The sequence below is a fragment of the Canis aureus genome, chromosome Y, assembly GCF_053574225.1.
Source record: "Canis aureus isolate CA01 chromosome Y, VMU_Caureus_v.1.0, whole genome shotgun sequence".
Classification (NCBI taxonomy): domain Eukaryota; kingdom Metazoa; phylum Chordata; class Mammalia; order Carnivora; family Canidae; genus Canis; species Canis aureus.
This window is the reverse complement of record NC_135650.1, coordinates 878,550-893,410: the sequence shown is the minus strand read 5'-3', so window position 1 is coordinate 893,410 and position 14,861 is coordinate 878,550. Positions and strand designations below refer to the sequence as shown.

The following is a 14,861-nucleotide window of genomic DNA, read 5'->3' as shown; positions in this document are numbered from 1 at the left end:
TCCCCAACAGTGCAATTGCTGGGTCGTAGGGCAGATCTATTTTTACCTCTTTGAGGAACCTCCACAGAGTTTTCCAGAGTGGCTGCACCAGCTCACATTCCCACCAACAGTTCACATCCTCACCAACAGTGTAGGAGGGTTCCCCTTTCTCCACATCGTCTCCAACATTTGTGGTTTCCTGCCTTGTTCTTTATCCCCATTCTCACTGGTGTGAGGTGGTATCTCATTGTGGTTTTGATTTGTATGTTCCTGATGGCAAGGGGTGCGGAGCATTTTCTCCTGTGCCCTTTGGCCATGTCTATGTCTTCCTCTGTGAGATTTCTGTTCACGAGTGACTTACTTCCTTTTTAGGGTCTGGTAATTCTTTGTTGGTCACAAGTAGCTATTATAACAAGACCCCATCTCTGGCATCCTGCAACAGGATGGTCTGGTTTATTTATCTCTGGTTTCTTTTCATCTCCACATTTTTTGGGATTTTTGTGACCCTGATTCCGTGGCCCCCTACCTATCTCTCCCTATCTAGCCCTGCCTGTCGCTTACTCTCTTCCCATAATAGTTTCTCCAGGGAATGCCATTTTATAGGATTCCCTTTTCATTTTGTAAAGTCAAATTCAATTTAGAAATTTTAAATTTACATGTAATGTAATATTTGGAATGCAAAAGAATCTTTGTGGTTCTGTGTTTACTCCTCTAGGACTATGATTCTAACATTTAAACAATCCGTATCTTAAACATATTTTTATAGTGAAAGGGAATAAAGAGGAAAGGAGAGAAAATGAGTGGGAAATATCAGAGAGGGTGACAGAACATGAGAGACACCTAACTCTGGGAAAGGAACAAGGTAGTGGAAAGGGAGGTGGGTGGGGGATGGGGTGACCCGGTGACAGACACTGAGGGGGGGGGGCACTTGACGGGATGAGCACTGAGTGATATGCTATATGTTGGCAAATTGAACTCCAATAAAAAAATAATTTAAAAAAGAGCTCCCCCCCAAAAAATAAAAACAATAAATAAAAATATTTTTAACTGTTGACTTTTACTCAGTGTGAAAATTACTTTTCAAATAACCTGGTTATCTGAATGAAGCCCCTAAAAAGGTGTTCTAAATGGAAAGTACTACAGCATCCACTTTTATAAAAACTTACCAGTTCTGTATTAAAATGAAATCGTAAAAACGACAAAATCACTTATGAGTAAAAGAAGTTGAATGCATTCTTCTTCGCTTAATGCAAGCTTAAGAAAAAACATTACTTATTACCCCTTTTGATGAGATTATAACTGAGATGCACTTATAATTAAGAAGCTTTGTCCTATGAATCATTCATTGTCCATTTATCATAATTTTAAAAACTAAAATTGGATTGACTTATTTGTAAAATCACTTGTTTTATTAATAACAGAAGACTTACATGAAATTCTTTTTTAAATTTCGTTTTACTTTTATTTATTTATTTATTTATGTATTATTTTTAAATTATTTTTTACATTTAAATTCTAAGAAATCAACCATACCGTAAATTATTAAAGAAAAGAGTGGTCCATCGTTTCCCTACAGGGAAATTCCTTTTCAACCACTGAGTTTGCCTGAGGATAAATCTCCAATTTGCTCTTTGAATTCAAATGTTCTTTTTCATCAGATAATTAACAATGAACAGTATAACACACCCTCTGTAATGCTCTTATCCACAGCACCACCTTAGTGAATGCCTAATTAATCAAAAAGCCTTCTGCTATTTCCATTACTGTTTCTTTGTGAGGCAAGAAGTCAGTATGCTTACAGTCACAGGGATGTGGGAAGGAAAGGTGGATAAATATATATGGCTTTAGCATGCCATCATTGCAAAAGTCCATTTTTGTTTTTTTATTTTTTTGAATATTTTGTATTGGAGTTCGATTTGCCAACATATAGCATAACACCCAGTGCTCATCCCGTTAAGTGCCCCCGTCAGTGCCCCTCACCCAGTCACCCCTTCCCCCCGCCCACCCACCTCCCCTTCCACTACCCCTTGTTCGTTTCCCAGAAAAATTAAATATCTTTATAACCTGCAACCCACTAACGAATACTTGAGGACGCAGAGCATAACATTCCTCCAAGAAACTGCCAACTGTCTTAATGTTTCACTAGAGGGAAAAGCAAGGTTAGTTTGACAATAGCAAGGCCTCCTGTATCTGATGAGTCTTCTTTAGCATATGAAAATCCTTTTGGAACTTGTCTTATGTTCACTTCCCCCAACCCCAACCCCAACCTCAAAGTATATAATCAGCTGCCCCTCACAATCCCCAGGCAGCAGCAGCTCTCTCTGCCCATGGGACCTGTCCCCCATACTTTAATAAAATCACTTTTCATCAAAGACACCTCAAGAGTCCTTTCTTGGCCACCGGCTCCAAAACTGCATCAACTACATTTCAAACCTACATCAACATCATCTGAACTGCCGAAAGCCAGCATAGCTTTGTGCAAAGGAGCCGAAACCTGAAATTCGATAGTGCCTTGCACAAAGGCACTGCGAGGATGGTTTGAGAAACAAACACTGGGACGTGGTTTCCTCAGGTGTTAGCAACTGCACAAAAAGCATTGCAGCAAAGCTTGTGTGTCAAGTGCAGTGGATTGAAACTAAAGAATTGGTTTTCCAACTGGAGAATTGCATTTTATACAAGCCACAATCTTACAAAGTTACATTTTTGCTTGGAAGCATGTTGATGACTTTATACAACACCTAATTGACATAACACTGGTGGGGACCTTGCGGGGGGGGGGGGGGGGGGGCGGGGGCGGGGGCGGGTTGTGGAGTGGGGAGTCAGGGAGTCCTTGTCCTTTAAAAGGCTTCTCTACAACTTGGGGATAAAAGCAGTGAAAAACACTGCCTTTGAGGACCGGCCGGTGGCCCAGCGGTTGAGCCTGTGCCTTTGGCTCAGGGAGTGATCTTGGGGTCCTGGGAGGAGTCTGCTTCTCCCTCTCTGCCTATGTCTCTGACTCTCTGTGTCTCTCATGAATAAATAAATAAAATCTTCAAACAAACAAACAAACAAACAAACAAACAAAAAACCCCCACTGCCTTTGATAATCATTGGGGTTGCCTCAGAGCTTATGATTTTCTCTTTGAGGATTTCTCGTCTGACAAGTTGGTGAGGATGTTGAAAATAAATGCCAATGTTCAAAGGATTAAGTAAATCCTAATGAAGAGGGAGAGTTAGGTCCTTGTCTCACAGAGTTGAAGAAGAATGAATTTCTCTGACAAAAGAGAGTGAGTGAGTAAAGCCATAGAAGTTTACTAAGCAAGGCTACAGAGAGAGGTCTCAGGAGTGATAAGGGTCCCAACAGGGTTGCCCACGTGGGTCTCCACTGACAATCTTTTGTTTAGAACGGGGCAGGGAGCTTGTGGCCTTATCTTATTCTTGTGACCTCTTAGTTTGAGTAGGGACTTGTGATAACGGTCTTTAATGATTTACTCCTTTTAGGATCTGGTTATTGTTTGTTGATCACAGATGATTGTCATTAAAAAAGACGCCACTACCACCACCCCTAGGGCGGGGTTGTTTGGGTTGTTCCCTCATCTCTGCTTTTCTTACACCTCAGCATTTTGGGGATTTCTATGAGCCTGATGATCCCACAGCCCCCTATCTGTCCCAACCGAGTCCTATCCATCCCTTACTCAGTAAGGTCCCTCTACCTGGGGGGCGGGAGGAAGGATCTTATATTTATGATCTGAGTTTCATGTGGCTTGTCCACTTCCAGACTCCACCAAGAACAAATATAATGCTTCTGTTTTGAATCGGTTGATGTGATGAAATAAAAGAATACAAGAATACAAGATGAGGCAGTGGATAATTCCCAAATGTTTAACAATATTTGGATCTTTTCTGAATCTTTGCTAGAGCATTCCAACTGTGGAATGAGAATAAAGGCATCCCCAAAGTTAATAGATTGCACGATCTTTTGTTTGTTTGTTTGTTTGTTTTAATGGTCTGTGATCTTTGTTTGTTTTGTTTGTTTCAATGAAAAGGAGTTTATTTTGCACCAATGAGTGAAAGCAACCTTACACAGTCCAAAGAATTTTAGTAGACGCTAAGAGAGTTTATGGTAGGCCTAATGTGTTAGTGCAACACCAAGGCTAAACATTTTCAATCTTACTGCCTATAGTATTTTGACAAAACCAATCCCTAAATTCTGGAAGTGGAATGTCCAGCTTTGGCTTTTGAACTGAATCAGTGCTTAACAGTTTGAAACACCTAATCATGACCAAATCCAGTTACAAACTGGAGTTAGCTAATTAGCTTTGTCTAAAGGAGTTTTCTCCTATCTCTGTGAGAGGCAAGTGGTTACAGTTGAAAGCCAGGTGCGTAGGTTAAACTCCTACCTATAAGGGGACTTCAAAAGGCATTGTCTTTGCTGATGTTTACATTTCAAAGAGCAGGCTCCAAGGCCATTAGGAGAGACCTTTCTGGGATCCTCGGAGCTGCCAAGGGGCTTGCTTATATAGCTCTTAAAAAGATTTACGTACATCTCAACAGAAGAGCAGAGAAAGAATTTACAAGTTCTCTAAAGGGAATGCTCCAAGGAATGGGAGGGGCAAGAGTGGCTTTCCTTTTTGGCAATAAAGAAAACAGCAAATTTATTTTATTTTTCCACATTCTCACAAAAAGTTGCTGGACAAATGTGAAGAACACCTTATTTAAACACCAGGCAAGAACCACTCCTTTTGTTTTCACCATACATTCTTGTTGTTTTGTTAACCTTTCTTATTTAATATACTAATTTTGTTGTGGTCTCAACCAAAACAACAGCAGAATTTTCGGGTCATTTGAATCAGCATAGAGATTTCAAAAAACATTAAACCAAATAAAACCCCATGTTAACCCAGAAATGCCAAGGGAGAAGAGTAATGAGGGGACATTTGCTCCAGCAGAAAACAAAGCAGAGATTAGTAACTATTTTAATTATCATTACACCTCTTCATTGTATGATTAAATGTTAAAAGAGCAATAATTCCAAGTTTTGCTGAGCCTTTTCATGAGCGTGTACGGAAATCTCACGCGTTGCTGGTAGAAATATGAAATGACACAAAAGCTCTGGAAAAATCTTAGGAAAAACTTCTCACCAAGTTACCCATACAACTACCCCATGACACAGAAATTTCACCCCTGGGTGTTGCCCAAGTGAACTGAAAACTTAGGTTCACTCAGACATTTTAACTTAACTGTTCAGCTTTATTAATAAAACCCTCAAACTGAAAACAGGGATCCCTGGGTGGCTCAGCAGCTTCACGCCTGCCTTTGGCCAGGGCGCGCGATCCTGGAGTCCCGGGATCGAGTCCCACGTTTGGCTCCTGGCATGGAGCCTGCTTCTCCCTCTGCCTGTGTCTGCCTCTCTCTCTCTCTGTCTATGCCTATCATAAATAAATAAATAAAATATTTAAAAATACCAAAACCCCTCAACAAAGTAGGGATAGATGGAACATAACTCAACATATAAATCCATATTACAAAAAACCCACAGCTAGTGTCCTCCTCAATTAGTAAAAATGATCATTTTCCCTCTGCATTTAGGAAGAAGTCTAGAATGTCCACTCTCACCATTAGAATTTAACATAGGTTAAATTGCCGAAGTCTTAGCTTCAGCAGTCAGAAAACAAGAAGAAATAAAGAAATAAAATGCCCCCAAATCAGCAAGTTCACTGTTCTCAGATGACATGATACTGTAAATACCCAAAAAGACTTCACCAAAAAACTGCTAAAATATATAAATTCAGCAAAGTTGCAGGTACAAAATACAAAATCAAGCAATAACAAAGTGGAAAACAAATTAAAAAAAAAGAAATAAGGAAATCTATGCCATTTGCAATTTCATCAAGAGGAAAAAAAATACCTAGAATGAAGACCTAACTACGTAAGTAAACAATCTGTACTCTGATAACTATAACCATTTATGAAAGAAACTGTGGAGGCATAAAGAAATGGAAAAGTATGCTGTCTATGCTGATATACTGGAAGAACAAACATTGCTAAAATGTCTATACTACCGAGAGCAATCTACACATTCAATGCATACCAAAATTCTACAAGCATTTTTCACAGATGTAGATTTTAAAAAACACCAAATATTTATGAAGCTACAAAAGACCGCAATGGCCAAAGCAATTGTGAAAAAGAAAAATAAAACTGGAGGCATCATGATTCTGGATACCAATTTGTATTACACCAAGCTGTCATCATCAAGAAAGTATGATACTTGCAGAAACCCAGACACACAGATCCATGGAACATAACAGAAGACCCAGAAATGGACCTATAGCTCTGTGGACAACTAAATTTCAACAAGGCAAAAAGAATATCTAATGGAGAAAACACAGTCTCTTCAACAAATAGTGTTGAGAAAACTCAGAAGAATAGCATAACAAAATCACCATGGATGAAAGACCTAAAGGTGAGACAGGAAACCACCTAAATTCCAGAGAAGAATACAAGTTGTAGCAATTTGACACTAGCTGTGGCAACTTCTCAGATATATGCTGAAATGTCCACAATAGCCAAACTGTGGAAGGAGCCTCAGTGTCCATCGAAAGATGAATGGATAAAGAAGATGTGGTCTATGTATACAATGGAATATTACTCAGCCATTAGAAACAACAAATACCCACCATTTGCTTCAACGTGGATGGAACTGGAGGGTATTATGCTGAGTGAAATGAGTCAGTCGGAGAAGGACAAACATTATATGTTCTCATTCTTTTGGGGAATATAATAGTGAAAGGGAATAGAGGGGAAGAAAGAAGAAATGGGTAGGAAATATCAGAAAGGGAGACAGAACATGGAAGACTCCTAACTCTGGGAAATGAACTAGGGTGGTGGAAGGGGGGGGAGGGTGGGGGGTGGAGGTGACAGGGTGGCGGGCACTGAGGGGGGGCACTTGACGGGATGGGCACTGGGTGTTATTCTGTATGTTGGCAAATTGAACACCAATAAAAAATAAATTTATTATTTAAAAAAAAGATGTGCTGAGGAAAGGGAAATAAAAGCAAAAATGAACTACTGGGTCTTCAGAGTAAAACACTTCTGCACGGTGAAGGAATGAATCAACAAAGCAATTAATGGAATGAGAGGAGATATTTGCAAATGATATATCTGACAAAGGGCTAGTATCCAAAATCTGAAGGAATTTATCAAACTCAACACCCAAAAAAACCCAAATAGTCCAGTTAAGAAATCAGCAGAAGATATGAATAGACACTTTTCCAAATAAGACATCCAGATGTCCAACAAGCACATGAAAAGATGGTCAACATCACTCATTCTCAAATAAATACAAGTCAAAATTGTGATGAGCTATCACCCCTCAGCAGTCAGAATGGCTCAAATAAACAACACAAGACACAACAGATGTTGATTAGCATGCATGAGAAAGGGAAAACACTGGTGCACTCTTGGTAGGAATGCAAACTGGTGCAACTCTCAGAGGAATTTCCACACTCTCTACCAGAAAGATTGCACCAGTTTGCATTCCTACCAACAGTGCACCAGAGTGTGGAAATTCCTCTGAAAGCTAAAAATAGAAATACCCAAAGACAGCAATTGCACTCTTAGGTATTTACCCAAAAAATAAATAAAATATATTTGAAGAGTTACAGGCACCCTGATGTTTATAGCAGTGTTATCAACATATCCAAGCTATGGAGAGAATCTAAATGTCCATCAGGTGAGGAATGGATAAACAAGATATGTCAGATACACAATGCAATATTACTTCACCATTTTAAAAAAATGAAATCTTGTCATCTGTGAGAGGATGTGGATGGAGCTCAAGTATATTATGCTAAGCAATATAAGTCAGTCACAAAGACAAATAAATACCATATTATCTCACTCATATGTGGTATTTAAGTCTCCCTCTGCCTACATCCCTGCTTCTCTCTCTCTGTGTCTCTCATGAATAAATAAATAAATATTTAAAAAATGAAAGAAAACAAGTGAATATATGGGAATGAGAGGGGGAGAGAAAAAAGATATCATTAACTATAGAAAACAAACAGTTTTGATGGAGGTTAGTAGGGAGATGGGCTAAATGGGACATGATTATTAAAGAGGACACTTGTGGGCACGTGGGTGGCTAAGTCAATTATGTGTCTGACATCAGCTCAAGTCATGATCTCAGGGTCCTGGGAGTGAGCCCTCATTGAGCACCCCCTAATCAGTGGGCAGTCTACTTGTCCCTCTGCCTCTCCCCTGCGTGGTGTGGGTATAGTCTCTGTTTCTCTTTCTCAATTAAATAAAATCTTTAAAAACACTAAAGAAGAAGAAGAGGGTGCTTGTGAATATTGTGTGTTGTATGTACGGGATGAATCAGCTCTATTCCCGAAACCAATACTGCACTGTACTGTGATAATACCACTTTTTTTAAAGTTTAAATTTAACATACAGTTAAATGTCAATATTTAACATACAGTTAAATGTGGTCAATATTATCAATCTACAGAGTGCAAATCAAAATGATCATGAGATATCACTTCTTCCTAGTAGAAAGTCTGTAATAATAATAATAATAAATGCAGAAAATAAGTCTTGCAAAATATATAGAGAAACTAAAACCCTTGTGCACTGGTGGTAATCTTTTGTAAAGCTTGCAAGTCCTATGGAAAATAGTATAGTGGTTCCTCAAAATAAATGAGAATAGATCCAATGTAGGATCCAGTTGTGTCGGATCCTATGGACAAAGAATTGAAAGGAGAGTCTCAAAAAGATAGTTTTCAGATAGTTATCTCTAAAGATAGTTGTATACACTGTACACTCACATTCACAGCAACAGTATTCAAAGGATCATGAAAGTAGATGGATAAACAGAATGTGACATATTAATAAAATGGAACATTTTTTTTAATTTTTATTTATTTATGATAGTCACACACACAGAGAGAGAGAGGCAGAGACACAGGCAGAGGGAGAAGCAAGCTCCATGCACCGGGAGCCCGACGTGGGATTCCATCCCGGGTCTCCAGAATCGCGCCCTGGGCCAAAGGCAGGCGCTAACCCGCTGCGCCACCCAGGGATCCCTGGAACATTTATTTGATGTAAATAGGAATAAATCTTGTTACATGCTATCACATATTCCATGTATGAAATTTTAGGACATTATGCTAAGCGAATTAGGCCAGTCACAAAAAGACACAGTCTGTGTGGTCCCCTACTTATACAAGTTACCAAAATTAGTCACATTCATAGAAAATAAAAAAGTAAGTAAAGCTATTGTTTACCAAGGCTGGGGTTAAGAAGAAAAGAGGAGTATTGTTAAAGAAGACAGGGTTTTTTTTGTTATTTAAAATGAAGAAGTTCTGGACACAATGCACCATAGTGTAGATGTATTAACACTACATTCTATTTACACTTCAAAACGGTAATGATGGCAAATTTTACATGTTTTTACCACAATAAAAAAAATGTGCTGTTAGAGTTACTGCTGATCCAAAAGCAAAAGACTTATGAAAGGTCTCAGAAAATTTAAAAGAGACATTAAGATTAAGAGGAAAAAAATACTGTTTCTTTCTCTTGGATTTGATTGATCTTTATCTTGAAGAGTTTGTGTTTGAATTCCTCATTACAAAAAAATCTGTCACCATCTTCCACGTCCTTGCCCTTGGGGTTTTTGATGAGAACTCTAGCTCTGCCACAAGCTAATGACTGAAGAGTTCTTCTTAGTTCTCTATCCTCTGAATGAGAAAAAAAATGTTTAGAATTTTTTATATCACACACTTAATGAATATAATCAAAAGTTACTTAGTCCATATGGACATTGCTGTTACAAACATTGGGGTGCAGCTGTCCTGCCGTTTCACTGCATCTTTGGGGTAAATCCCCAGCAGTGTAATTGCTGGGTCATAGGGTAGTTCTATTTTTAACTCTTTGAGGAACCTCCACACAGTTTTCCAGAGTGTCTAAACCAGTTGACACTCACACCAACAGTGCAAGAGGGTTCCCCTTTCTCCACATCCTCTCCAACATTTCTTTCCTGTCTTGTTAATTTTCACCATTCTCACTGGTGTGGTGGTAGCCAAACTGTGGAAGGAGCCTCAGTGTCCGTCGAAAGATGAATGGATAAAGAAAATGTGGTATATGTATATGTATACAATGGAATATTACCTAGCCATTAGAAATAGATACCCACCATTTGCTTCAACATGGTTAGAACCAGAGGGTATTACGCTAAGTGAATAAGTCAATCGGAGAAGAACAAACATCATATGGTCTCATTCATCTGGGGAATATAAATAATAGTGAAAGGGAATTAAAGGGAAAGGAGAGTGGAAAATATCAGTGACAGTGACAGAACATGAGCAACACCTCTCTGGGAAATGAACAAGGGTGGTGGAAAGGGAGGTGGGCGGGGGGTTAGGGTGACTGGGTGATGGGCACTGAGGGGGGCACTTGACAGGATGAGCACTGGGTGTTATATGTTGGGAAATCGAACTCCAATAAAAAATATATACAAAAATTTTTTTTTAAATAAGGTTTTAAAATTAAAAAAAAAAAAAAACTTACCTAATCCAGTAGCCATCTTAATTTCTTCTAAGCTGAAATGATCTCCTTCATTAAACATCAACAGCACCAATGTTTGGAAAAGAGTCACCTGAAGTTCTTTTTTGCCCTATTAGAAGCAATATTGTATTAATTTATAGAACAATAACATGTTATTGATGACTCAGGTAGGACTTTAGTTACATAAGATGGTCTACATTTGTTGTATTAAAGTATTAAATTGAAAAATAAGTCCTGTGGAAGCAAAGTAGAGCTAAAAGTAGGTGAATATTAACTAGAAAATAATAGAATTTACTGTTTCCACAAATAAATAAAACACACTTTCCATCTCAAACCTCAGAACACACTAGATATATTTTAAAAAATAACAGGAAAATATGCGTTAATTATCTATTCGTCACTTATTCACATTAATATAACTCTGGCTAAATAATTTCCCAATTGCTTCTTTCAGTTACCATTCACTGATAGTAATTATGAAAATTACGTTGTACTCCTTCTAAACATTTAACTGAAATCAATTAAATACTTAATGTTAAACCTTTGAGCATGGGGGGAAGAAAAACCCCTTTGACACTGGTCTTGACAACTTTTTGGATATGATACCAACAGTAGCAGCAGCAACAACAACAAAAACAAAACAACAGCAAGTAAGCAAATGGGACTGTCGTAACAGCAATTTTCTGCAAAGGAAAGGAAATAAATTTATTCATTGTTCAATTTAACAAAATGAACGGCATCCTACAGAATGGAAGGACTTATTTGCAAACCATTTATCTGACAAAGGGTAATATCCAAATACATAAAATATTTATACTACTCAATTTAAGAAAAGCCAAAATAAAAGCTCATTAAAAACAGGCAAAGGGTGTCAATAATCAGTTTTTCCAAAAAAGATACGCAAATGGCTGAAAACTACATGAAAACATGTTCAAAAACAATAATCACTAGGGAAACTGTAAACAAACCAAAATGGAAGTTCATCATAAAAATAACAATAGAATCATCATTATATATATATATATATTTTTTTTTTTTAAGATTTTATTTATTTATTCATGAGAGACAGAGAAAGAGGTAGAAACACAGGTAGAGAGAGATGCAGGCTCCATGCAGGGAACCCAATGTGGGACCCGATCCCAGGATTCCAGGATCACACCCTTAGCTGAAGGCTGAAGCTCAACCACTGAGCCATCTCGGAGTCCCTAGAACAATATATTATATAATCCAACAATTCCACTTCTGGGTTTCTATTTGAAAGAAAGGAAATCACTATGTAAAAGAAATCTGTGCACCCTCATGTTCTTTGCAGCACTATTTACAACAGCCATGACATGGAAACAACTTAAGTATATATGAATAGAAAAATGTGTAAGAAAATGAGACAGATTAGATTAAATAGATACACAGATTAGATAGGTTTATGTAGGTATACAGTTTTTATATACATTAATTATACATAGATACAATGTGTATTTATCAATAAGAAAATAAAATTCTACCCTTTCTGACGATGATGGACGGAAGGCATGAGGCTAAGTGAAGTAAGTAACAGAAAATCAAATGCCATACGATCTCATGTTTTACATTATACTATGCTAATATATATTCCCATCAGTCTGAGAGCATAAGTGCCCAACTAATATCTCAAAACTAATTCCCATCTGCTCATGAGTGCTAACATCTGGCCTATTTAATATCCCTAACTGAGCTGCCTTAGTGAAGGTGTTTTTCTGCCAAAACAAACCTGTAAAGGCTTTAGAAAGAACTGCGTACTCAAATATACAGATAACTCAAGGAATCAAAGATTCACGTGAACAGTACACGGTCAAAGTATACTAACAAAGCACCAAAACTGATGTCAAAAAATGAATATGAATTCTGACAAATAATTCAGAACAATCCTCTTAACAAAATTTAGTGAACTACAAATAATGAAAGACAACTAAGGGGAATTTAAGAAAACAATGCATGAAAATAATTTCAACAAAGATACAGAAATGACTAAAGATAAAAATTCTACAGTGGAAGAACAGAGTGAGTGAATTCAGTTTAGAGCTTATTCAATAGCTATCTCATTATGCAGAATAAAATTCAGTGAACTTCTGGGGTTATGAGAATCCTAGAAAAAGAGGAGAAAGACAATGTGACAGAAGATATATTTAAAGTAATAAGGACTGAAAACTTCCTAAACTAGACAAAAGAAATGTATGTCCAGACTCATGAGCCCCAAGAGACTCCAAATAGGTTAAACTTTTAAGGAGTAAACTCATTACAATGAAATTATCAAATGTGTAAACCAAAAGAGTTTTGAAAGCAACAAAAGAAAATTCGCTCATCATATACAAAAGTGAGACTACAAGAATATGAGCAGAATTCTCACCAAAACTTTGCAAGCCAGGAGAGAGCAACCTATACAGTAATAAAAAAAAAAGAAAAGAAAAAATAAGATCCAATGATATGGTGCATATCAAAAACTGCATTTTAGCTTTCACAGAATGTACAGGAAGAGGTGAAAAGATTTTGCCTAGTTTATATTAATAGCCAATTAATTAATAATTAACAGAAATTAGACAAAATACAGATAAGGCCAAGAATGGACAAAGAAAGGTGATTATATAATGAAAGGGCAATCCAAAAAGAACACAGAAATTTTAAATACATATGCTGTCAACATATGTATTTGACAGAAACTTTAAATACATAAATATATATGCTGTCAACATTGGGGCACTTAATATATAAAGCAATAGTAATAGAACTAAAAGGAGAAATAAATTAAAAAGTGACAAGTTAACAGTTAAGGACTTTCCATACACTATTCTCACGAACAGACCGTTCATCCAGATGCAAAATCAATTAGTAGGGAATGCTGAAAAATACTGTAGACTCAAGGACAAATAGAGCCTTTTTTGGGGACAGATAATATATGCCATTTAAATAATTTTAAAAAGCAGGAAGATAGAAATTCTATCAGGTCTATTTTCTGACCACAATAGTAAGAAATCAGAAATCAGTAACAAAAGGAAAACTTGCAAATATATGGAAGCTACACGACACAATAATGGTTCAAAGATCTTATAAATATACTTACTTGAGACAAATGATAAGGGAAATGAAACTGATGAGTTGTAGCAAAAGCAGTGGTTAAAGGGATTATTTTTACAGCAATAAATATCTACATTTATTGTATTACCTCAAATTCACCTAATTTATATCAAGTAGGAACTAGAAAAGCAAAAACAAACTAAGTCCAAATTAGTAGGAGGAGAGACCTGGTATCAGAGCAGAAATACATGAAAGAGAACAGAAAAAAAAAAAAAACATTAACAACACTAAAAGTTGGCTCTTTGAAAAGAAGAAATTTGCAAAACTTTACACAGACTCATCAAGAGAAATGACAAAAAATTATAAAGACAAGACACTACCACAGAAACCACAGAAATTCAAAGATTCGGAAGACTACTATATACAATAATACACCAAAACATTAGATGACCTAGAAAAAATAACTGAATTTCTAAAAATACATAACTTACCATCACAGAAACATAAAAAAATAAAAAACTTGAACACAGCAATTCGTAGTAAAGAGATCGAACAGGTAAATCAAAATCCTTCTACAAAGAAAAATACAGACCCTAACTTCATAAGGGGTAAACTACTTAAAAAATAATACCAACTCTTCTCAAACTCTTATAAATAACTAAGATGAGGGCAGCCCTGGTGGCGCAGCGGTTTAGCACTGCCTGCAGCCCAGGGCGTGATCCTGGAGACCCTGGATCAAGTCCCACGTCGGGCTCTCTGCATGAAGCCTGCTTCTCCCTCTGCCTGTGTCTCTGCCTCTCATTCTCTCTCTGTGTCTCTCTGAATAAATTAATAAAATCTTAAAAAAATAAAAATAAAAATAAATAAATAAGATGAGGAAACAGTACCAGGTTCATTTCAGTAGGCGAACATTATTACACTCATAATAAGGCAGATAAAGACACTATAAGAAAACAGCAAGATACCTTGAATACATGTGCAAAAATTCTCAAATACTGGGTAAGTGAATTTAACAGAACCTTAAAAAGATCTTCTACCATGACCCAATGGGATTCATCCCCATGATACAAAGGTGAGTCAACATATGCAAAGCTATGTGATATATTACACTAACAGAATGAAAGATACAAATCACATGATCATCTCAATAGTTGCAGAAAAAGCACTTGAAAATAATTCACGTGAATTCATGACAAAAACTCTCAAACAAGTGGTTACAAAATAACATACCTCAACATAATGAAGGCCACAAATGAGAAGCATACAGCCAACATTTAGCTGAACAGCAG

General features: G+C 37.0%; 1 long non-coding RNA gene across 1 annotated transcript; it reads right to left on the bottom strand.

Moving 5' to 3' along the window:
* Positions 1-9,335: 9,335 nt before the first annotated feature.
* LOC144309385 (uncharacterized) lies at positions 9,336-11,210 on the bottom strand. Its single transcript, XR_013375391.1, has 2 exons — positions 10,528-11,210; positions 9,336-9,698 (listed from the first exon to the last, which is right to left on the bottom strand). It is a non-coding gene; the product is annotated as an uncharacterized LOC144309385 (long non-coding RNA).
* Between the last annotated feature and the right edge of the window lie 3,651 nt (positions 11,211-14,861).